The sequence below is a fragment of the Moschus berezovskii genome, chromosome 20 (assembly GCF_049115385.1).
Source record: "Moschus berezovskii isolate FMDL1 chromosome 20, NW_MosBer_1.0, whole genome shotgun sequence".
In the NCBI taxonomy this organism is placed as follows: Eukaryota; Metazoa; Chordata; class Mammalia; order Artiodactyla; family Moschidae; genus Moschus; species Moschus berezovskii.
This window is the reverse complement of record NC_142479.1, coordinates 4,904,935-4,930,393: the sequence shown is the minus strand read 5'-3', so window position 1 is coordinate 4,930,393 and position 25,459 is coordinate 4,904,935.

The window sequence follows — 25,459 nt, the reverse complement described above, 5'->3', positions numbered from 1 at the left end:
GAAGAATTGATGCTTTTGAACTGTGGTGTTGGAGAAGACTCTTGAGAGTCTCTTGGGCTGCAAGGAAATCAAAGCAGTCAATCGTAAAGGAAATCAGTCCTGAATATTCATTGGAGGAACTGATGCTGAAGCTGAAACTCCAATACTTTGGCCACCTGATGCAAAGAACTGACTCATTGGAAAAGACCTTGATGCTGGGAAAGATTGAAGGTGGGAGGAGAAGGCGACGACAGAGGATGAGATGGTTAGATGACCTCACCAACTCGATGGACATGAGTTTGAGTAAACTTCGGGAGTTGCTGATGGACAGGGAGGCCTGGTGTGTTGCAGTCCATGAGGTCGCAAAGAGTCGGACATGACTGAGCAACTGAACTGAACTGTAAGGTACCTGACACAGAACAAGATGGTCACTGAGTGTGATTTTCCTTTTCATTTCCAACTGCCCCAGCCCTTGCTTCTTGGAGCTGCGCTGTGACAGGGTTGTGGGTCACAAGTGGGTTTGAGAATGGAGGCTTCTTAGGAAGAGCTGAGGAGGACTCCAGCTAGAAAAGGGGAAGTGGAGGCATGCTCATGACTCAGAATTTCTATTTCAGGCTCCCAGGCAGGATTGGGAGGACAGTTCCCCAGCCATTGTGAGATATAAGCAGACAAGAACGAGCGAGGCCAGGGCTGGCTAGGCAGTGGGGGGTTTTCTGAGCTTGGGCCCTTCCCTTCCCTCTCCTCTCCCCTGGGGGGTGAGGGTGGGATGGTGGTCCTGGCAGGGACTCTGCTTTGTAGTAAGGCAAGAAAGGAGGTGGGGGAAGCACCCCGTCAGTTATGCAGCCAGGAGCCTCAGGCTGCTCTGTGAGCCCAGGAGGGAGACAGCTAGCTATCCAACTGTGGTCCACCCTCAGGATGAAGGGGCAAGGGCATCTGTGGGCAGACAAAAGTCTCAGGGAAGCCAGGGTGGGAGCACCTCCAGTGGACTCCTCCCTTGTAGGTCTCCATGCTGGAGACACAGGGTAACAAGAATGAGGGGAAATGATGCAAGTAAAACGCAAACACAGAAAACATTCAGATCATTAAAATGGATCCAAGTAATGCAGAAGCACCTAGAGCTGTGGCTGGAATCTAAGTTATAGACTCAGGTTTATAGGAAAGAGAACTTTACCACTATAACCTGGTCTGAAATGTATTTTTATCCTGCCCTGTTGCTGGCCTGGTGAGAAGCTTTGATGTCACATTTCTGGAGGGTGTTCCAGGCATTGGGGCCCCCATTTGGTGACCTGTCACCACCAGTTACTGCTGAGCCTTCCTCCCTGGGGTTAGTGTGGACTGGGGGGTGTGGTGGTGTTCCGATAGTCTGGGATTCGCTTGAGGACACAGAGACCTTCCCCAGGACTTGGGCCTTCTGTCTGAATGTTCTTCACAGCCCTTCTTCTTTGGGGTCTCCCCTGTGTCGGCCTAAAGAAAATGACACAGTGTGTGAGCTGTGGCTTCATGTTTCCTTCAGGGACTGGCTGAGGACTGCAGCCCGGGAGCCAGCCTCTCAGTCGCTCTGCAGAGTTGCTCTAAGGAAGTGTGTGGGGGGAGCCAGGGTGTGTGCGACTATCGGCTGAGGGTTATGAGCAGTCAAGCAAACACCTTGGTGAAAGGGCACCACTAGTCACGGAGCACAGCTGTCTCAGGTGAAAGGTGTCAGTGACGTTCAGTGCATGGGAAGAGGTGAGAATCCGGGTCATTCAAGTTCTTCCTGAGATAAGCAACTGAGGGGTCTGCTTCTCTGAGGCCCAGAGTGTCTCATCTTGTTGTGGTCTTCTCTTTTTTCCTTTATAAATTATGAAAGTATGATAACACGTTTACAGGAGGCTTGGAAAACACAGAGCAAGGTTACATATAATTCCACTATACATTACAGTTTCTGTATTTATTTTTAAGTTTAAATTATGAAACTTTTTTTTTTTTTAGAGAATACTTTATTAGTGTCTGTAATCAAACCCATGTAGATAAGACCTTACATATTTAATACAGCGCGTTACCCCTGTACAAATGGAAAAAATTATGTTTAACGTTTCTAGACCAATATGGCTGTTAATTTCTGTACAATGCCAACCCAACACGGTACAACTGGGATACTTTTTCCAAAGTTGACAGCACAGCTAAAGTTTCCAAAAATTCAAATTATATATATATATATATATATATATATATATATATATATATTTATATAAAAAGACCAATAGCAGTATGTTATGCATCAATAGCAGCAACAGCTTTTCCAAGTTCTGCAGTCATCTGAACAAAATTATAGAGACATCCAGCACACTCCATTAAAAAAAAAAAAAAGGTAAAAAAACAAAACCTCAGAAAACAGCAAAGTTCTGTTACTGTTGTGGTACCTGGCACCATTTTTTTAATTACGTTTCTCAATCATCATCTGGAAAGAAAACATTCTAGAATAACGTCATTAAAAACAGATCTGATAAAACACGGTCACTACTACATATCATAAAGCAGGTACAAGATATTTTACATTCACAGAGGTATGATACAGTACTGTCCTACATCTATAATACTAGAGGATATAATTAAAAAGGCCCTCTGTTGGAAAAGTAGAATCAAGTCTCCTAAATTATGAAACTTTGATAACGCATTTACAGCAGTCTTGGAAAATACAGAACAAGGTTACATATACTTCCACTATATATCACAATTATTTTTTAAGTAGATAAATTAAGATTTCTTTTTAAGTTGGAGTTTCAATGTCAAACTCTCAAAAATTAATAGGATGAAAAGATAGAAAAGTAGAAGGATATGGTAGACCTGAGAAGCACTATGAACCAATTCACATAGTTAAGATTTATACAATTTTCACACAATATCAGAATACAAATTCTAGTCAAGTCCCCGTAGTCTATAAGCCAGGAGACACTGGAACATATACAGGGACATAAAACAAGGTGCAAAAATTTCATGGTCTGCAGGTACAGAAACCATGGAGTCTGTCCTCTTATCACTGAAGAATTATGTTAGAAATCAATATCAAAAGATATTTGAAAATAACCCACATGTTTTCAAGTACAGTGTGATGTTTACCAAGAGAGATCTTTGACTTAGCCTTTGAAAGCCTCAATAAAGTTGAAAGACTGAAGAAACACAGAGGCTGATTGCAGAGAAGAAAGTGCTTAAATGAGAAATTAATGTCAAAATGGAAAATTAATATCAACGATACTTAAAAAAACCCATGTATTTTGAAATTAAATGTCCACTTTTAAATGACGGGTGTGTCTAAGAAGACATGACAGGGAAAATTAGAAAATGTCTGTACATCCTGTTGTGGGCTTCATTTCCCCTCAGAGCGTGCCGTCGGGCAGCTTCTGCAGCAGGTTCTTTACCTAACCTTCGTAAAGCCGGTTCGTAAAGCCGTAACCTTCTTTACCTAACCTTCGTAAAGCCGGGTGCTGAGCAATGCTCTTGTTTATCTGTCTTGACACCTGCTTCCCAGCAGTGGTGCTGGGATGCGAGGTTGCACCTGCCTCCCTGCAGCCCAAACCAAGACTCCCTCTCTTTCTTTTCTTGGCCATGCCGAAGTGCAGGATCTTAGTTCCCTGATCAGGTCAAACCCGGGGCCCTAGCAATGAAAGTCCAGAATCCTAACCACCGGGTCAACAGGGAATTCCACCCCCACTTTTTTTTTTTTTTTCCTTCTAAATGAGTGTTTCATTATCTTTCTTTCTTTTTTTTTTTTTTTAATTGAGGTGCAGTTGATTTACAATATTGTGTTAATTTCTGCTGAACAGCAAAGTGACTCTGTTATACACATGCATACATTTTAAAAATACCTTTTTCCTTTAAGGTTTATTCCAGGAGATTGGATACAGTTCCCTGTGCTATCCAGTAGGACCTTGTTGTTTATCCATTCTATTCTTTTTGGCTGTGCCACAGGGCATGTGGGATCTTAGTTCCCTGACTGGGGACAGAACACTCGCTCCCTGCAGTGGAAATCTTAACCACTGGACCACCAGGGAAGTCCCTGTTCATCTATTCTAAAGGTAATAGTTTGCACCTACTAACCCTGGACTCTCAGCAGAACTCTCTTTTTTTTTGTCCTGGAAGAAATCCTCCCTCTTTAATAATTCTGGTGAAGACATGAAGGAAATGCACTTTGAATCTTCTTTTATTCTTCGTGCAGAGGGCGTCGGCTTTTAGAACACAAGCCAGAGACCTCCAGCTTTGCTCTCTGCCCTGCATCAACTCTCCCCTGCAAGGGCTGCAGGAGCCCTCAGGGAAGGGAAGAGGGGACAGAAATAGGAAAATATCCCTAAATATCCTGACAGGGAGTAAAATGTGGCAGTCTGTTTTCCAACAGTGCTCCCTTCCCCTGTTCACTCCTAGAGCAATGTGTCCTGCATTTGCATGTGTGTGGATTTGGTAGCCTGGGTTAGTCCTTAAGAGGGTCATGCCCCTCTACAGCCAGGAGCATTTCCCCATCTCCTCCCCATTCCCTGTTTCCCATTTAAAAATGCCATGTAGATTACAGTTTAGAATATGCTACGGAAGCCTTAGAGTAGAGCCAGACAGTTTGGTGACGTCAGCTCCCTCTGCAATACCAGCTGCCCTTCGCCTGGTAGGTACGCAGTTCCCAAGAGCATAGTACAGAACTGCTATCTCTGCTTTACCGTTCCCCCAGCTCCCTATTAAAAAAATTATTGAGGGGCTTCCCTGGTGGCTCAGTGGTGGGGAATCTGCCTGCCAATACCGGAGACACAGCTTCGGTCCCTGGTTCGGGAAGATCGCACATGCTGCAGAGCCGCTAAGCCTGTGCACCCTAACTCCTGAGCCTGTGCTCCAGGGCCTGGGAACCACAACCACTGAAGTCCATGCGTTCTGTAGCCTGTGCTCCAAAACAAGAGAGGCCACTGAAATGAGAAGCCCATGCTCTGCAACGAGAGAGTGGCCCCTGCTCATCACAGCTAGAGAAAAGTCCAAGCAGTGACAAAGAACCGGCACAGCCAAAAAACGAAATAAAAAACTTAAAAGGAATTATTGAGGTGTGACTTGCATAGAGCTAAGTGTGTGCCTCTTACAGCTTGATGAATTTTGGCACATGGATATGTGTGTGTGGTCATCACCCAGACCCAGATAAAGAACATTGTCAGCTCCTCAGAAGTTTCTCTCTTGTTCGCTCTCTTTTTTCGCCATGCCAAAAGGCTTGTGGAATCTTAATTCCTTGAACAGGGATCGAACGCTGGCCACTGGGAGTGGAAGTGCAGAGTCCTAACCACTGGACCACCAGGGACTTCCCTCCCTCACATTTCTTGTTTTTTTGCAGTGAATCCCCTAAAAGTAACCACTATTTGATATCTATGACTGTTTTTTTTTTTTTTTAAGACTTTTTGGAAGTGGATCATTTTTAAAAAGTCTTTGTTGAATTTGTTACAACATTGTCTCTGTTTTGGTTTTCTAGCCTCAAGACATGTGGGATCTTAGGTCCCCCTACCAGGGATCAGACCTGCACCCCCTGCCTTGGAAGGTGAAGTCTTAACCACTGAATCATCAGGGAAGTTCTTCTATGATTGTTTTGACTGTTCTTGATTTCACATAAATGGGAAAAAGTATTTACCCTCATGAGTCTGACTGTTTTGCTCCAAACCATGTCTGTGAAATCCATTCTTACTGCATCTATCAGTGGTTTGCTGGGTGGTGTGTCCCATTGCATGGATGCACCACAATGACTAAGGCTGCACACAAGCTTCTCTGAATTCAAGTTTCCCCCCAACCTCTGGTCTGAAGGGAGAATTGTATGACAAACTGCTCTCCACTTGTTCACCCAGTTCAGTTCAGTCGCTCAATCTTGTCCGACTCTTTGTGACCCCGTGAACTGCAGCACACCAGGCCTCCCTGTCCATCACCAACTCCTGGAGTTCACTCAAACTCATGCCCATCGAGTCGGTGATGCCATCCAGCCATCTCATCCTCTGTCATCCCCTTCTCCTCCTGCCCCCAATCCCTCCCAACATCAGGGTCTTTTCCAATGAGTCAACTCTTTGCATGAGGTGGCCAAAGTATTGGAGTTTCAGTTTCAGCATCAATCCTTCCAATGAACACCCAGGATTGGTCTTTAGGATGGACTGGTTGGATCTCCTTGCAGTCCAAGCGACTCTCAAGAATCTTCTCCAACACCACAGTTCAAAAGCATCAATTCTTCGGCGATCAGCTTTCTTCACAGCCCAACTCTCACATCCATACATGACCACTGGAAAAACCATAGCCTTGACTAGACAGACCTTGGTTGGCAAAGTAACGTCTCTGCTTTTTAATATGCTGTCTAGGTTTTTCATAACTTTCCTTCCAAGGAGTAAGCATCTTTTAGTTTCATGGCTGCAATCAGCATCTGCAGTGATTTTGGAGCCCAAAATAATAAAGTCTGACACTGTTTCCACTGTTTTCTCATCTATTTCGCATGAAATGATGGGACCAGATGCCATGATCTTAGTTTTCTGAATGTTGAGCTTCAAGTCAACTTTTTCACTCTCCTCTTTCACTTTCATCAAGAGGCTTTTTAGTGCCTCTTCACTTTCTGCCATAAAGGTGGTGTCATCTGCATATCTGAGGTTATTGATATTTCTCCCGGCAATCTTGATTCCAGCTTGTGCTTCCTCCAGCCCAGCGTTTCTCATGATATACTCTGCATAGAAGTTAAATAAGCAGGGTGACAATATACAGCCTTGACGTACTCCTTTTCCTATTTGGAACCAGTCTGTTGTTCCATGTCCAGTTCTAACTGTTGCTTCCTGACCTGCATACAGGTTTCTCAAGAGGCAGGTCAGGTGGTCTGGTATTCCCATCTCTTTCAGAATGTTCCACAGTTTTTTTGGATCCACACAGTCAAAGGCTTTGGCATAGTCAATACAACAGAAATAGATGTTCACCCTGAGGTCCCGCCTTCTACTCTTCTGCAACTCTTGGAGTAGAAGGGGCAGCGTTTCCAGGTTCTCCAGCTGTCTCTTACTTTATGCCTTCCTCCTTCCAAGGAGGCACTGGCCCTGCCTTCTTTCTTGAGCTGGGAGAGCAACTGGTTTGCCAAGGAGGACATTCAGTACGACAGGACCTGCTGCTGGACCTGTGTGGGACTCCCGATTGGGGAGGGCAGTTGGAGAAGGAGAAAACGGGCCAAAGGAATAGAGGGAAATCTCGGGTGTGGAGTCTGGACTTCCGCAAGGCTGTGGCATTCAGGTTGCACCAAGTTTAATCAGGTATCCCAGGGGCAGAGCACCTCGAACTGGAGTCTTGGTTTCATACAAGGATGCCCAAGGTCAGAGGTCATCTTGGTTCCTAGCCTAGTGCAAAGCAGGGCAAGCTGGATTGACTCAGATAGGACTTGGGAAAGGCTGGCTGGACTGAGCTGGGGAAGCTGGCTGTGGCTGCTGGGAGGACAGACCTCCACCTGGGAGGTCCCTGTCCCCAGGAGGCCTTAGCCAAAGGCTAGGATGGCTTTCTGGGGGCATCAGATGGCTTCTGAGCAGATGAATATTTCTGGACCCCACTGAGGAGTAGGGCACATCACACCGACACCCCACAGGCAACACTGTAGAGGGAGAAGTTTGTCTGCAGAGGTCAGGATGAGAGCTGGACTGTGGCAGATACGGTCCAGAAGGCCCCTTGAAGACTTTCTGTTTCCAGGAACCCTCATTTAAGTGTCCACTTCAACCCTGACCTCTCCAGGGAATTCCCCATAATCCATAATACTCTCACTTCCTCTTTTCCAAAACTTTCCATCTCTCAGGATGGTGGGAATGGACAGCACCAGCCTGTGTGATAGTTTCCTAAAGGTACTAGCATGTAAAAGCAGTGTTTCTGGCTCCTAAATTGAGGGGCCAATTAGGAGGATGACAGGCACATGACCCTGGTGAAGGACAAGGCTCCTCATCATGACTGCAAGTTCTTTGCCGTCATCTCCTCTTCTCCCAGGCAATCCCACTGCATCTCAGATTATACCATTACAGTGTAATCTGGCTCACTACTTGCCCGAGCAATGTCTCAGCGCTGCCAATTCCCAGACAACCTTTTCCCTTTCTAAGTTAACCCTCCAGTATTAGTTTTGGAGAAAGTGGCTTTTCCCACACCTGTTTGTGTGTCACCTCCAAGTGCAGCCACATCTCCATCCTGTCGGTAATATGAGGGACCACTTCCACTCTGCAGTTTGTCTGGTCTGATTTTTGGAGGTACTAATTTTTGGCTTAAGTGGCAGAAATCTAGCTTAAATGAACTTGCTCAAAAAGGGAACATAATGGTTCATGGAACTGGAAAGTGCAAGCAGCTCCCGGCTTCAGATCCAGCTTGATCCAGAGACTCAAACAATGTCATCAGGAGTTTCTTGCCCTCCACTTTTCACTTCTGCTTTTCCTGCAGATACAGAATCGTCGGGATACTCAGAAATTATCCAGAAATGCCTGGACACAGCTCTCTCTCTTTGAGAGAGCCAAGACTCAACTTCAGTCATTAGCTGTGGACATGTTGTGACAGATTAAAGCAAGGGACACAGCACACAAACTCAAATGCCCATCGAGTCCAGGCAGTAATCTAAAAGAGTGAAATAGGCCAGCTGGAGAATGCACGCCTCATGCAAAGAGGGGCAATCACTATGTGGGATGTTGACCCATGGCTACCAGATCTGTTCATTTTTTTGAGTAGACATAGTGTTAACCTTTATTTCAGCATTATACTGTCTTGGATCAAACAAAATAATATTTTCAAAGTACATAAATCAGCAGGAAAAAGTGTATAACCAGTTTTCTCTGTAATAATATATTTTGAATATAAAGGTCAAAAATCATCCTAATACTGATTTTATCCAAGAGATAGATCTATTTTCTGTATCAGCCTGACAATTAGGGACAAAAGAGGAAAAAATAAAAACAGTAAAAGAAAATTTAAAATGGAAGCATTTAAAAATTATTTAAAACATTTTTATTTATTTATTTGGAGGCTAATTACTTTACACTATTGTATTGATTTTCCCATACATTAACATGACTCTGCCCCGGGTGTACATATGTTCCCCACCTTGAACCCCCTTCCCACCTCCCTCCTCATCCCGTCCCTCTCGTTCATCCCAGTACACCAGCCCCGAGCATCTTGTATCATGCATCGAACTTGGACTGGCGATTCGTTTCACATATGATAATATACATGTTTCAATGCCATCCTCCCAAACCATCCCACCCTCACCCTCTCCCACAGAGTCCAAAAGACTGTTCTATACATCTGTGTCTCTTTTGCTATCTCGTATATAGAGTTATCGTCATCATCTTTCTAAATTCCATTCAGTTCAGTTCAGTTCACTTCAGTCGCTCAGTCGTGTCCGACTCTCCGCGACCCCATGAATCACAGCACGCCAGGCCTCCCTGTCCATCACCAACTCCCGGAGTTCACTCAAACTCATGTCCACAGAGTCGGTGACGCCATCCAGCCATCTCATTCTCCGTCGTCCCCTTCTCCTCCCGCCCCCAACCTTTCCATATATATGCGTTAATATACTGTATTGGTGTTTTTCTTTCTGGCTTACTTCATTCTGTATAATAGGCTCCAGTTTCATCCACCTCATTAGAACTGATTCAAATGTATTCTTTTTAATTGCTGAGTAATACTCCATTGTGTAAATGTACCACAGCTTTCTTATCCATTCGTCTGTAGATGGACATCTAGGTTGCTTCCATGTCCTGGCTATTATAAACAGTGCTGCGATGAACATTGGAGTACATGTGTCTCTTTCAATTCTGGTTTCCTTGGTGTGTATACCCAGGAGTGCGATTGCTGGGTCGTATGGCAGTTCTATTTCCAGTTTTTTAAGGAATCTCCACACTGTTCTCCATAGTGGTTGTACTAGTTTGCATTCCCACCAACAGTGTAAGAGGGTTCCCTTTTCTCCACACCCTCTCCAGCATTTATTGCTTGTAGACGTTTGGATAGCAGCCATTCTGACTGGACTGAAATGGTACCTCATTGTGGTTTTGATTTGCATTTCTCCGATTATGAGTGATGTTGAGCATCTTTTCATGTGTTTGTTAGCCATCTGTATGTCTTCTTTGGAGAAATGTCTGCTTAGTTCTTTGGCCCATTTTTTGATTGGGTCATTTATTTTTCTGGAATTGAGCTGCAGGAGTTGCTTGTATATTTTTGAGATTAATCCTTTGTCAGTTGCTTCATTTGCTATTATTTTCTCCCATTCTGAAGGCTGTCTTTTCACCTTGCTTATAGTTTCCTTTGCTGTGCAGAAGCTTTTAATTTTAATTAGGTCCCATTTGTTTATTTTTGCTTTTATTTCCAATATTCTGGGAGGTGGGTCATGGAGGATCCTGCTGTGATTTATGTCAGAGAGTGTTTTGCCTATGTTTTCCTCTAGGAGTTTTATAGTTTCTGGTGTTACATTTAGATCTTTAATCCATTTTGAGTTTATTTTTGTGTATGGTGTCGAGGAGTGTTCTAGTTTCATTCTTTTACAAGTGGTTGACCAGTTTTCCCAGCAGCACTTGTTAAAGAGATTGTCTTTTCTCCATTTTATATTCTTGCCTCCCTTGTCAAAGATAAGGTGTCCCTAGGTGCATGGATTTACCTCTGGGCTTTCTATTTTGTTCCATTGATCTATATTTCTGTCTTTATGCCAGTACCATACAGTCTTGATGACTGTGGCTTTGTAGTAGAGCCTGAGGTCCGGCAGGTTGATTCCCCCAGTTCCATTCTTCTTTCTCAAGATTGATTTCACAAATAAAGACCAAAAGAAAGCAGGAGTAGTAATACTCATTTCAGGTAATATAGACTTTAAGACAAAGGCTGTGAAAAGAGACAAAGAAGGATACTATATAATGATCAAAGGATCAATCCAAGAAGAAGATATAACAATTATAATTATATATGCACCCAACATAGGAGCACTGCAATATGTAAGACAGATGCTAACAAGTATGAAAGGGGAAATTAGCAAGAGCACAATAATAGTGGGAGACTTTAATACCCCACTCACACCTATGGATAGATCAACTAAACAGAAAATTAACAAGGAAACACAAACGTTAAATGATACAATAGACCAGTTAGACCTAATAGTTATCTGTAGGACATTTCACCCCAAAACAATGAATTTCACCTTCTTCTCAAGTGCACACGGAACCTTCTCCAGGATAGATCACATCCTGGGCCATAAATCTTGCCTTGATAAATTCAAAAAAATTGAAATCATTCCAAGCATCTTTTCTGACCTCAATGCAGTAATACTAGATCTCAGTTACAGGAGAAAAACTATTAAAAATTCCAACATATGGAGGCTGAACAGCACGCTGCTGAATAACGAACAAATCATAGAAGAAATCAAAAAAGAAATCAAAATATGCATAGAAACGAATGAAACTGAAAATACAGCAACCCAAAACCTGTGGGACACTGTAAAAGCAGTGCTAATGGGAAGGTTCATAGACATACAGGCATATCTCAAGAAACAAGAGAAAAGCCAACTAAATAACCTAACTCTACACCTAAAGCAACTAGAAAAGGAAGAAATGAAGAACCCCAGGGTTAGTAGAAGGAAAGAAATCTTAAAAATTAGGGCAGAAATAAATGCAAAAGAAACAAAAGAGACCGTAGCAAAAATCAACAAAGCCAAAAGCTTGTCCTTTGAGAAGGTAAATAAAATTGACAAGCTACTAGCAAGACTCATCAAGAAACAAAGGGAGAAAAGCCAAATCAATGAAATTAGAAATGAAAAGGGAGAGATCACAACTGACAACACAGAAATACAAGAGACTACTATCAGATCATAAGAGACTACTGTCAGCAATTATATGCAAATAAAACGGACAACTTGGAAGAAATGGACAAATTCTTAGAAAAGTACAACTTTCCCAAACTGAACCAGCAAGAAATAGAAAATCTTTACAGACCCATCACAAGCACGGAAATTGAAACTGTAATGAGAAATCTTCCAGCAAACAAAAGCCCAGGTCCAACGGCTTCACAGCTGAATTTGACCAAAAATTTAGAGAAGAGGTAACACCTATTCTACTCAAAGTCTTCCAGAAAATATCAGAGGAAGGTAAACTTCCAAACTCATTCTATGAGGCCACCATCACCCTAATACCAAAACCTGACAAAGATGCCAGGAAAAAAGAGAACTACAGGCCAATATCACTGATGAACATAGATGCAAAAATCCTTAACAAAATTCTAGCAATCAGAATCCAACAACACATTAAGAAGATCATACATCATGACCAAGTGGGCTTTATCCCAGGAATGCAAGGATTCTTCCATATCCGCAAATCAATCAATGTAATACACCGCATTAGCAAAATGAAAAATAAAAATCATATGATTATCTCAATAGATGCAGAGAAAGCCTTCAACAAAACTCAACATCCACTTATGATAAAAACCCTCCAGAAAGTGGGAATAGAAGGGACATATCTCAACATAATAAAAGCTATATATGACAAACCCACAGCAAACATTATCCTCAATGGTGAAAAGCTGAAAGCGTTTCCCCTAAAGTCAGGAACAAGACAAGGGTGCCCACTCTCACCACTACTATTTAACATAGTTCTGGAAGTTTTGGCTACATCAATCAGAGCAGAAAAAAACATAAAAGGAATCAAAATTGGAAAAGAAGAAGTAAAACTCTCACTGTTTGCAGATGACATGATACTCTACACAGAAAACACTAAAGACTCTACCAGAAAATTCCTAGAGCTAATCAATGACTATAGTAAAGTTGCAGGATATAAAATCAACACACAGAAATGCCTTGCATTCCTAAACACTAATAATGAGAAACTAGAAAGAGAAATCTGGAGAAGGCAGTGGCAAGCCACTCCAGCTCTTTTGCCTAGAAAATCCCATGGATGGAAGAGCCTGGTAGGCTGCAGTCCGTGGTGTCACTGAGGGTCGGACACGACTGACAGACTTCGCTTTCAATTTTCATTTTCACACATTGGAGAAGGAAATGGCAACCCACTCCAGTGTTCTTGCCTGGAGAATCCCAGGGATGGGGGTCCCTGGTGGGCTTTCGTCTATGGGGTCACACAGAGTCGGACATGACTGAAGCGACTTAGCAGCAGCAGCAGCAGAAAGAGAAATTAAGGAAACAATTCCATTCACTGTTGCAACGAAAAGAATAAAATACGTAGGAATATATCTACCTAAAGAAACAAAAGACCTATATATAGAAAACTATAAAACACTGGTGAAAGAAATCAGAGAGGACACTGATAGAGAAATATACCGTGTTCATGGATTGGAAGAATAAATATTGTGAAAAAGAACATATTACCTAAAGTAATTTATAAGTTCAATACAATTCCTATCAAGATATCAAAAGTGTTTTTCACAGAGATAGAACAAATAATTTCACAATTTGTATGGAAATACAAAAAACCTAGAATAGCTAAATCAATCTTGAGAAAGAAGAATGGAACTGGGGGAATCAACCTGCCGGACCTCAGGCTCTACTACAAAGCCACAGTCATCAAGACTGTATGGTACTGGCATAAAGACAGAAATATAGATCAATGGAACAAAATAGAAAGCCCAGAGGTAAATCCATGCACCTAGGGACACCTTACCTTTGACAAGGGAGGCAAGAATATAAAATGGAGAAAAGACAATCTCTTTAACAAGTGCTGCTGGGAAAACTGGTCAACCACTTGTAAAAGAATGAAACTAGAACACTCCTCGACACCATACACAAAAATAAACTCAAAATGGATTAAAGATCTAAATGTAACACCAGAAACTATAAAACTCCTAGAGGAAAACATAGGCAAAACACTCTCTGACATAAATCACAGCAGGATCCTCCATGACCCACCTCCCAGAATATTGGAAATAAAAGCAAAAATAAACAAATGGGACCTAATTAAAATTAAAAGCTTCTGCACAGCAAAGGAAACTATAAGCAAGGTGAAAAGACAGCCTTCAGAATGGGAGAAAATAATAGCAAATGAAGCAACTGACAAAGGATTAATCTCAAAAATATACAAGCAACTCCTGCAGCTCAATTCCAGAAAAATAAATGACCCAATCAAAAAATGGGCCAAAGAACTAAGCAGACATTTCTCCAAAGAAGACATACAGATGGCTAACAAACACATGAAAAGATGCTCAACATCACTCATAATCGGAGAAATGCAAATCAAAACCACAATGAGGTACCATTTCAGTCCAGTCAGAATGGCTGCTATCCAAACGTCTACAAGCAATAAATGCTGGAGAGGGTGTGGAGAAAAGGGAACCCTCTTACACTGTTGGTGGGAATGCAAACTAGTACAACCACTATGGAGAACAGTGTGGAGATTCCTTAAAAAACTGGAAATAGAACTGCCATACGACCCAGCAATCGCACTCCTGGGTATACACACCAAGGAAACCAGAATTGAAAGAGACACATGTACTCCAATGTTCATCGCAGCACTGTTTATAATAGCCAGGACATGGAAGCAACCTAGATGTCCATCTACAGACGAATGGATAAGAAAGCTGTGGTACATTTACACAATGGAGTATTACTCAGCAATTAAAAAGAATACATTTGAATCAGTTCTAATGAGGTGGATGAAACTGGAGCCTATTATACAGAATGAAGTAAGCCAGAAAGAAAAACACCAATACAGTATATTAACGCATATATATGGAAAGGTTGGGGGCGGGAGGAGAAGGGGACGACGGAGAATGAGATGGCTGGATGGCGTCACCGACTCTGTGGACATGAGTTTGAGTGAACTCCGGGAGTTGGTGATGGACAGGGAGGCCTGGCGTGCTGTGATTCATGGGGTCGCGGAGAGTCGGACACGACTGAGCGACTGAAGTGAACTGAACTGAACTGAATGGAATTTAGAAAGATGATGACGATAACTCTATATACGAGATAGCAAAAGAGACACAGATGTATAGAACAGTCTTTTGGACTCTGTGGGAGAGGGTGAGGGTGGGATGGTTTGGGAGGATGGCATTGAAACATGTATATTATCATATGTGAAACGAATCGCCAGTCCAAGTTCGATGCATGATACAAGATGCTCGGGGCTGGTGTACTGGGATGAACGAGAGGGACGGGATGAGGAGGGAGGTGGGAAGGGGGTTCAAGGTGGGGAACATATGTACACCCGGGGCAGAGTCATGTTAATGTATGGGAAAATCAATACAATAGTGTAAAGTAATTAGCCTCCAAATAAATAAATAAAAATGTTTTAAATAATTTTTAAATGCTTCCATTTTAAATTTTCTTTTACTGTTTTTATTTTTTCCTCTTTTGTCCCTAATTGTCAGGCTGATACAGAAAATAGATCTATCTCTTGGATAAAATCAGTATTAGGATGATTTTTGACCTTTATATTCAAAATATATTATTACAGAGAAAACTGGTTATACACTTTTTCCTGCTGATTTATGTACTTTGAAAATATTATTTTGTTTGATCCAAGACAGTATAATGCTGAAATAAAGGTTAACACTATGTCTACTCAAAAAAATGAACAGATCTGGTAGCCATGGGTCAACATCCCACATAGTGATTGCCCCTCTTTGCATGAGGCGTGCATTCTCCAGCTGGCCTATTTCACTCTTTTAGATTACTGCCTGGACTCGATGGGCATTTGAGTTTGTGTGCTGTGTCCCTTGCTTTAATCTGTCACAACATGTCCACAGCTAATGACTGAAGTTGAGTCTTGGCTCTCTCAAAGAGAGAGAGCTGTGTCCAGGCATTTCTGGATAATTTCTGAGTATCCCGACGATTCTGTATCTGCAGGAAAAGCAGAAGTGAAAAGTGGAGGGCAAGAAACTCCTGATGACATTGTTTGAGTCTCTGGATCAAGCTGGATCTGAAGCCGGGAGCTGCTTGCACTTTCCAGTTCCATGAACCATTATGTTCCCTTTTTGAGCAAGTTCATTTAAGCTAGATTTCTGCCACTTAAGCCAAAAATTAGTACCTCCAAAAATCAGACCAGACAAACTGCAGAGTGGAAGTGGTCCCTCATATTACCGACAGGATGGAGATGTGGCTGCACTTGGAGGTGACACACAAACAGGTGTGGGAAAAGCCACTTTCTCCAAAACTAATACTGGAGGGTTAACTTAGAAAGGGAAAAGGTTGTCTGGGAATTGGCAGCGCTGAGACATTGCTCGGGCAAGTAGTGAGCCAGATTACACTGTAATGGTATAATCTGAGATGCAGTGGGATTGCCTGGGAGAAGAGGAGATGACGGCAAAGAACTTGCAGTCATGATGAGGAGCCTTGTCCTTCACCAGGGTCATGTGCCTGTCATCCTCCTAATTGGCCCCTCAATTTAGGAGCCAGAAACACTGCTTTTACATGCTAGTACCTTTAGGAAACTATCACACAGGCTGGTGCTGTCCATTCCCACCATCCTGAGAGATGGAAAGTTTTGGAAAAGAGGAAGTGAGAGTATTATGGATTATGGGGAATTCCCTGGAGAGGTCAGGGTTGAAGTGGACACTTAAATGAGGGTTCCTGGAAACAGAAAGTCTTCAAGGGGCCTTCTGGACCGTATCTGCCACAGTCCAGCTCTCATCCTGACCTCTGCAGACAAACTTCTCCCTCTACAGTGTTGCCTGTGGGGTGTCGGTGTGATGTGCCCTACTCCTCAGTGGGGTCCAGAAATATTCATCTGCTCAGAAGCCATCTGATGCCCCCAGAAAGCCATCCTAGCCTTTGGCTAAGGCCTCCTGGGGACAGGGACCTCCCAGGTGGAGGTCTGTCCTCCCAGCAGCCACAGCCAGCTTCCCCAGCTCAGTCCAGCCAGCCTTTCCCAAGTCCTATCTGAGTCAATCCAGCTTGCCCTGCTTTGCACTAGGCTAGGAACCAAGATGACCTCTGACCTTGGGCATCCTTGTATGAAACCAAGACTCCAGTTCGAGGTGCTCTGCCCCTGGGATACCTGATTAAACTTGGTGCAACCTGAATGCCACAGCCTTGCGGAAGTCCAGACTCCACACCCGAGATTTCCCTCTATTCCTTTGGCCCGTTTTCTCCTTCTCCAACTGCCCTCCCCAATCGGGAGTCCCACACAGGTCCAGCAGCAGGTCCTGTCGTACTGAATGTCCTCCTTGGCAAACCAGTTGCTCTCCCAGCTCAAGAAAGAAGGCAGGGCCAGTGCCTCCTTGGAAGGAGGAAGGCATAAAGTAAGAGACAGCTGGAGAACCTGGAAACGCTGCCCCTTCTACTCCAAGAGTTGCAGAAGAGTAGAAGGCGGGACCTCAGGGTGAACATCTATTTCTGTTGTATTGACTATGCCAAAGCCTTTGACTGTGTGGATCCAAAAAAACTGTGGAACATTCTGAAAGAGATGGGAATACCAGACCACCTGACCTGCCTCTTGAGAAACCTGTATGCAGGTCAGGAAGCAACAGTTAGAACTGGACATGGAACAACAGACTGGTTCCAAATAGGAAAAGGAGTACGTCAAGGCTGTATATTGTCACCCTGCTTATTTAACTTCTATGCAGAGTATATCATGAGAAACGCTGGGCTGGAGGAAGCACAAGCTGGAATCAAGATTGCCGGGAGAAATATCAATAACCTCAGATATGCAGATGACACCACCTTTATGGCAGAAAGTGAAGAGGCACTAAAAAGCCTCTTGATGAAAGTGAAAGAGGAGAGTGAAAAAGTTGACTTGAAGCTCAACATTCAGAAAACTAAGATCATGGCATCTGGTCCCATCATTTCATGCGAAATAGATGAGAAAACAGTGGAAACAGTGTCAGACTTTATTATTTTGGGCTCCAAAATCACTGCAGATGCTGATTGCAGCCATGAAACTAAAAGATGCTTACTCCTTGGAAGGAAAGTTATGAAAAACCTAGACAGCATATTAAAAAGCAGAGACGTTACTTTGCCAACCAAGGTCTGTCTAGTCAAGGCTATGGTTTTTCCAGTGGTCATGTATGGATGTGAGAGTTGGGCTGTGAAGAAAGCTGATCGCCGAAGAATTGATGCTTTTGAACTGTGGTGTTGGAGAAGATTCTTGAGAGTCGCTTGGACTGCAAGGAGATCCAACCAGTCCATCCTAAAGACCAATCCTGGGTGTTCATTGGAAGGATTGATGCTGAAACTGAAACTCCAATACTTTGGCCACCTCATGCAAAGAGTTGACTCATTGGAAAAGACCCTGATGTTGGGAGGGATTGGGGGCAGGAGGAGAAGGGGATGACAGAGGATGAGATGGCTGGATGGCATCACCGACTCGATGGGCATGAGTTTGAGTGAACTCCAGGAGTTGGTGATGGACAGGGAGGCCTGGTGTGCTGCAGTTCACGGGGTCACAAAGAGTCGGACAAGATTGAGCGACTGAACTGAACTGGGTGAACAAGTGGAGAGCAGTTTGTCATACAATTCTCCCTTCAGACCAGAGGTTGGGGGGAAACTTGAATTCAGAGAAGCTTGTGTGCAGCCTTAGTCATTGTGGTGCATCCATGCAATGGGACACACCACCCAGCAAACCACTGATAGATGCAGTAAGAATGGATTTCACAGACATGGTTTGGAGCAAAACAGTCAGACTCATGAGGGTAAATACTTTTTCCCATTTATGTGAAATCAAGAACAGTCAAAACAATCATAGAAGAACTTCCCTGATGATTCAGTGGTTAAGACTTCACCTTCCAAGGCAGGGGGTGCAGGTCTGATCCCTGGTAGGGGGACCTAAGATCCCACATGTCTTGAGGCTAGAAAACCAAAACAGAGACAATGTTGTAACAAATTCAACAAAGACTTTTTAAAAATGATCCACTTCCAAAAAGTCTTAAAAAAAAAAAAAAACAGTCATAGATATCAAATAGTGGTTACTTTTAGGGGATTCACTGCAAAAAAACAAGAAATGTGAGGGAGGGAAGTCCCTGGTGGTCCAGTGGTTAGGACTCTGCACTTCCACTCCCAGTGGCCAGCGTTCGATCCCTGTTCAAGGAATTAAGATTCCACAAGCCTTTTGGCATGGCGAAAAAAGAGAGCGAACAAGAGAGAAACTTCTGAGGAGCTGACAATGTTCTTTATCTGGGTCTGGGTGATGACCACACACACATATCCATGTGCCAAAATTCATCAAGCTGTAAGAGGCACACACTTAGCTCTATGCAAGTCACACCTCAATAATTCCTTTTAAGTTTTTTATTTCGTTTTTTGGCTGTGCCGGTTCTTTGTCACTGCTTGGACTTTTCTCTAGCTGTGATGAGCAGGGGCCACTCTCTCGTTGCAGAGCATGGGCTTCTCATTTCAGTGGCCTCTCTTGTTTTGGAGCACAGGCTACAGAACGCATGGACTTCAGTGGTTGTGGTTCCCAGGCCCTGGAGCACAGGCTCAGGAGTTAGGGTGCACAGGCTTAGCGGCTCTGCAGCATGTGCGATCTTCCCGAACCAGGGACCGAAGCTGTGTCTCCGGTATTGGCAGGCAGATTCCCCACCACTGAGCCACCAGGGAAGCCCCTCAATAATTTTTTTAATAGGGAGCTGGGGGAACGGTAAAGCAGAGATAGCAGTTCTGTACTATGCTCTTGGGAACTGCGTACCTACCAGGCGAAGGGCAGCTGGTATTGCAGAGGGAGCTGACGTCACCAAACTGTCTGGCTCTACTCTAAGGCTTCCGTAGCATATTCTAAACTGTAATCTACATGGCATTTTTAAATGGGAAACAGGGAATGGGGAGGAGATGGGGAAATGCTCCTGGCTGTAGAGGGGCATGACCCTCTTAAGGACTAACCCAGGCTACCAAATCCACACACATGCAAATGCAGGACACATTGCTCTAGGAGTGAACAGGGGAAGGGAGCACTGTTGGAAAACAGACTGCCACATTTTACTCCCTGTCAGGATATTTAGGGATATTTTCCTATTTCTGTCCCCTCTTCCCTTCCCTGAGGGCTCCTGCAGCCCTTGCAGGGGAGAGTTGATGCAGGGCAGAGAGCAAAGCTGGAGGTCTCTGGCTTGTGTTCTAAAAGCCGACGCCCTCTGCACGAAGAATAAAAGAAGATTCAAAGTGCATTTCCTTCATGTCTTCACCAGAATTATTAAAGAGGGAGGATTTCTTCCAGGACAAAAAAAAAGAGAGTTCTGCTGAGAGTCCAGGGTTAGTAGGTGCAAACTATTACCTTTAGAATAGATGAACAGGGACTTCCCTGGTGGTCCAGTGGTTAAGATTTCCACTGCAGGGAGCGAGTGTTCTGTCCCCAGTCAGGGAACTAAGATCCCACATGCCCTGTGGCACAGCCAAAAAGAATAGAATGGATAAACAACAAGGTCCTACTGGATAGCACAGGGAACTGTATCCAATCTCCTGGAATAAACCTTAAAGGAAAAAGGTATTTTTAAAATGTATGCATGTGTATAACAGAGTCACTTTGCTGTTCAGCAGAAATTAACACAATATTGTAAATCAACTGCACCTCAATTAAAAAAAAAAAAAAAAGAAAGAAAGATAATGAAACACTCATTTAGAAGGAAAAAAAAAAAAAGTGGGGGTGGAATTCCCTGTTGACCCGGTGGTTAGGATTCTGGACTTTCATTGCTAGGGCCCCGGGTTTGACCTGATCAGGGAACTAAGATCCTGCACTTCGGCATGGCCAAGAAAAGAAAGAGAGGGAGTCTTGGTTTGGGCTGCAGGGAGGCAGGTGCAACCTCGCATCCCAGCACCACTGCTGGGAAGCAGGTGTCAAGACAGATAAACAAGAGCATTGCTCAGCACCCGGCTTTACGAAGGTTAGGTAAAGAAGGTTACGGCTTTACGAACCGGCTTTACGAAGGTTAGGTAAAGAACCTGCTGCAGAAGCTGCCCGACGGCACGCTCTGAGGGGAAATGAAGCCCACAACAGGATGTACAGACATTTTCTAATTTTCCCTGTCATGTCTTCTTAGACACACCCGTCATTTAAAAGTGGACATTTAATTTCAAAATACATGGGTTTTTTTAAGTATCGTTGATATTAATTTTCCATTTTGACATTAATTTCTCATTTAAGCACTTTCTTCTCTGCAATCAGCCTCTGTGTTTCTTCAGTCTTTCAACTTTATTGAGGCTTTCAAAGGCTAAGTCAAAGATCTCTCTTGGTAAACATCACACTGTACTTGAAAACATGTGGGTTATTTTCAAATATCTTTTGATATTGATTTCTAACATAATTCTTCAGTGATAAGAGGACAGACTCCATGGTTTCTGTACCTGCAGACCATGAAATTTTTGCACCTTGTTTTATGTCCCTGTATATGTTCCAGTGTCTCCTGGCTTATAGACTACGGGGACTTGACTAGAATTTGTATTCTGATATTGTGTGAAAATTGTATAAATCTTAACTATGTGAATTGGTTCATAGTGCTTCTCAGGTCTACCATATCCTTCTACTTTTCTATCTTTTCATCCTATTAATTTTTGAGAGTTTGACATTGAAACTCCAACTTAAAAAGAAATCTTAATTTATCTACTTAAAAAATAATTGTGATATATAGTGGAAGTATATGTAACCTTGTTCTGTATTTTCCAAGACTGCTGTAAATGCGTTATCAAAGTTTCATAATTTAGGAGACTTGATTCTACTTTTCCAACAGAGGGCCTTTTTAATTATATCCTCTAGTATTATAGATGTAGGACAGTACTGTATCATACCTCTGTGAATGTAAAATATCTTGTACCTGCTTTATGATATGTAGTAGTGACCGTGTTTTATCAGATCTGTTTTTAATGACGTTATTCTAGAATGTTTTCTTTCCAGATGATGATTGAGAAACGTAATTAAAAAAATGGTGCCAGGTACCACAACAGTAACAGAACTTTGCTGTTTTCTGAGGTTTTGTTTTTTTACCTTTTTTTTTTTTTTAATGGAGTGTGCTGGATGTCTCTATAATTTTGTTCAGATGACTGCAGAACTTGGAAAAGCTGTTGCTGCTATTGATGCATAACATACTGCTATTGGTCTTTTTATATAAATATATATATATATATATATATATATATATATATATATATAATTTGAATTTTTGGAAACTTTAGCTGTGCTGTCAACTTTGGAAAAAGTATCCCAGTTGTACCGTGTTGGGTTGGCATTGTACAGAAATTAACAGCCATATTGGTCTAGAAACGTTAAACATAATTTTTTCCATTTGTACAGGGGTAACGCGCTGTATTAAATATGTAAGGTCTTATCTACATGGGTTTGATTACAGACACTAATAAAGTATTCTCTAAAAAAAAAAAAAGTTTCATAATTTAAACTTAAAAATAAATACAGAAACTGTAATGTATAGTGGAATTATATGTAACCTTGCTCTGTGTTTTCCAAGCCTCCTGTAAACGTGTTATCATACTTTCATAATTTATAAAGGAAAAAAGAGAAGACCACAACAAGATGAGACACTCTGGGCCTCAGAGAAGCAGACCCCTCAGTTGCTTATCTCAGGAAGAACTTGAATGACCCGGATTCTCACCTCTTCCCATGCACTGAACGTCACTGACACCTTTCACCTGAGACAGCTGTGCTCCGTGACTAGTGGTGCCCTTTCACCAAGGTGTTTGCTTGACTGCTCATAACCCTCAGCCGATAGTCGCACACACCCTGGCTCCCCCCACACACTTCCTTAGAGCAACTCTGCAGAGCGACTGAGAGGCTGGCTCCCGGGCTGCAGTCCTCAGCCAGTCCCTGAAGGAAACATGAAGCCACAGCTCACACACTGTGTCATTTTCTTTAGGCCGACACAGGGGAGACCCCAAAGAAGAAGGGCTGTGAAGAACATTCAGACAGAAGGCCCAAGTCCTGGGGAAGGTCTCTGTGTCCTCAAGCGAATCCCAGACTATCGGAACACCACCACACCCCCCAGTCCACACTAACCCCAGGGAGGAAGGCTCAGCAGTAACTGGTGGTGACAGGTCACCAAATGGGGGCCCCAATGCCTGGAACACCCTCCAGAAATGTGACATCAAAGCTTCTCACCAGGCCAGCAACAGGGCAGGATAAAAATACATTTCAGACCAGGTTATAGTGGTAAAGTTCTCTTTCCTATAAACCTGAGTCTATAACTTAGATTCCAGCCACAGCTCTAGGTGCTTCTGCATTACTTGGATCCATTTTAATGATCTGAATGTTTTCTGTGTTTGCGTTTTACTTGCATCATTTCCCCTCATTCTTGTTACCCTGTGTCTCCAGCATGGAGACCTACAAGGGAGGAGTCCACTGGAGGTGCTCCCACCCTGGCTTCCCTGAGACTTTTGTCTGCCCACAGATGCCCTTGCCCCTTCATCCTGAGGGTGGACCACAGTTGGATAGCTAGCTGTCTCCCTCCTGGGCTCACAGAGCAGCCTGAGGCTCCTGGCTGCATAACTGACGGGGTGCTTCCCCCACCTCCTTTCTTGCCTTACTACAAAGCAGAGTCCCTGCCAGGACCACCATCCCACCCTCACCCCCCAGGGGAGAGGAGAGGGAAGGGAAGGGCCCAAGCTCAGAAAACCCCCCACTGCCTAGCCAGCCCTGGCCTCGCTCGTTCTTGTCTGCTTATATCTCACAATGGCTGGGGAACTGTCCTCCCAATCCTGCCTGGGAGCCTGAAATAGAAATTCTGAGTCATGAGCATGCCTCCACTTCCCCTTTTCTAGCTGGAGTCCTCCTCAGCTCTTCCTAAGAAGCCTCCATTCTCAAACCCACTTGTGACCCACAACCCTGTCACAGCGCAGCTCCAAGAAGCAAGGGCTGGGGCAGTTGGAAATGAAAAGGAAAATCACACTCAGTGACCATCTTGTTCTGTGTCAGGTACCTTACAGTTCAGTTCAGTTGCTCAGTCATGTCCGACTCTTTGCGACCTCATGGACTGCAACACACCAGGCCTCCCTGTCCATCAGCAACTCCCGAAGTTTACTCAAACTCATGTCCATCGAGTTGGTGAGGTCATCTAACCATCTCATCCTCTGTCGTCGCCTTCTCCTCCCACCTTCAATCTTTCCCAGCATCAAGGTCTTTTCCAATGAGTCAGTTCTTTGCATCAGGTGGCCAAAGTATTGGAGTTTCAGCTTCAGCATCAGTTCCTCCAATGAATATTCAGGACTGATTTCCTTTACGATTGACTGCTTTGATTTCCTTGCAGCCCAAGAGACTCTCAAGAGTCTTCTCCAACACCACAGTTCAAAAGCATCAATTCTTCTGACGCCCAGCATCCTTTATGTCTCTTAATCCTAACATCTACCCTGCAAGGCAGGGATTTTAGCCATAGGGCATACGAGAAAACCATGGAGAATTCAGAATTCAAGCAACTTGCTCCAACACACCCAGCTAGTCAGTGACCAAGCCAAAATTCAAATCTATGTCTGTCTGATGCCAAGGCTCCCAGAGGGACCGATCAATGCCTGTCTCTATGGGCCATAGTCGTAGCATCTACACGCCCACCTCAATGTCCACGCCTACTAGCTGAGGAAGGTCCTGTGCCCCCACTGTTTCTCCATCTCCAAGGCCACCGCAGAGAAATCTTTCTGGTCCAGCTCATCCTTTTAATCCAGGCCCCATGACCACTGGCTGGCCCTCTACAGCAAGCCGCTGCCTCCCTGCCCCAGGGCCCACCCCCAGCAAGATGGGAATGCCGGGGAAGTCATCCTGAAGAGCCCTTGATCAATGATAGACCCACGCTGGTGGGCAAATCATTCAGCTTCTCCCTCCACACCATGTGCCAGAGTCCTCAGAGAGGACTTTGAGTCCAAAGTGCCCCATTATGATGGTTTGCTGTTGTTTAGTTGCTCAGTCATGCCCAACTCTGTGTGACCCCGTGGATGGTAGCCCGCCAGGCTCCTCTGTCCATGGGATTCTCCAGGCAAGAACACTGGATTGGGTTGCCATTTCCTTCTCCAGGGGATCTTCCCAACTCAGGGATCGAACCTACAGTCTCTTGCCTTGGCAGGCAGATTCTTTACCGTTGAGCTACCAGGGAAGCCCATTTACAATAGCAATCTGCTCAGTAAAGAAACCTGCAGGGGCATTCTTACTTTTTATGCTCCATTTCTTTGTGTGCCTCCTGGAAATTCCTGGAATCACCTCCCAGGGAAGTTGTTGTTGCTCAGTAGCCAAGTCACATCCAACTCTTCCAAACCTCATGGACTGCAGCACGCCAGGCTCAAAGAAGTGTGAGAGAATGAAAAGTCAAGGACGACGACTCCCAGGTTGTTGGCCTGAGCAGTAGAGTTTCATCATCTTAGCTTAAGCAGCTACTTATCTGGAGCACCTGCCTTACACATTCAGCTGGGCCCATGACATGGAACATGCCAATCAACTACCCCAGCCCCAGCGTGTCCTGCACAGGATCAGCCCCATGTTACCAATAAGGAAACAGGCTTGATTAAGTTCACCCCTTTGCCCAGCATCAAACAGCTAGTAAGTGGTGGAACTGGCTTTCAAGGAGCTGAGGGAAGTAGCAAGTTCACACTGCTTTGGCCTGGGCCCAAAACCTGGGATCTTGA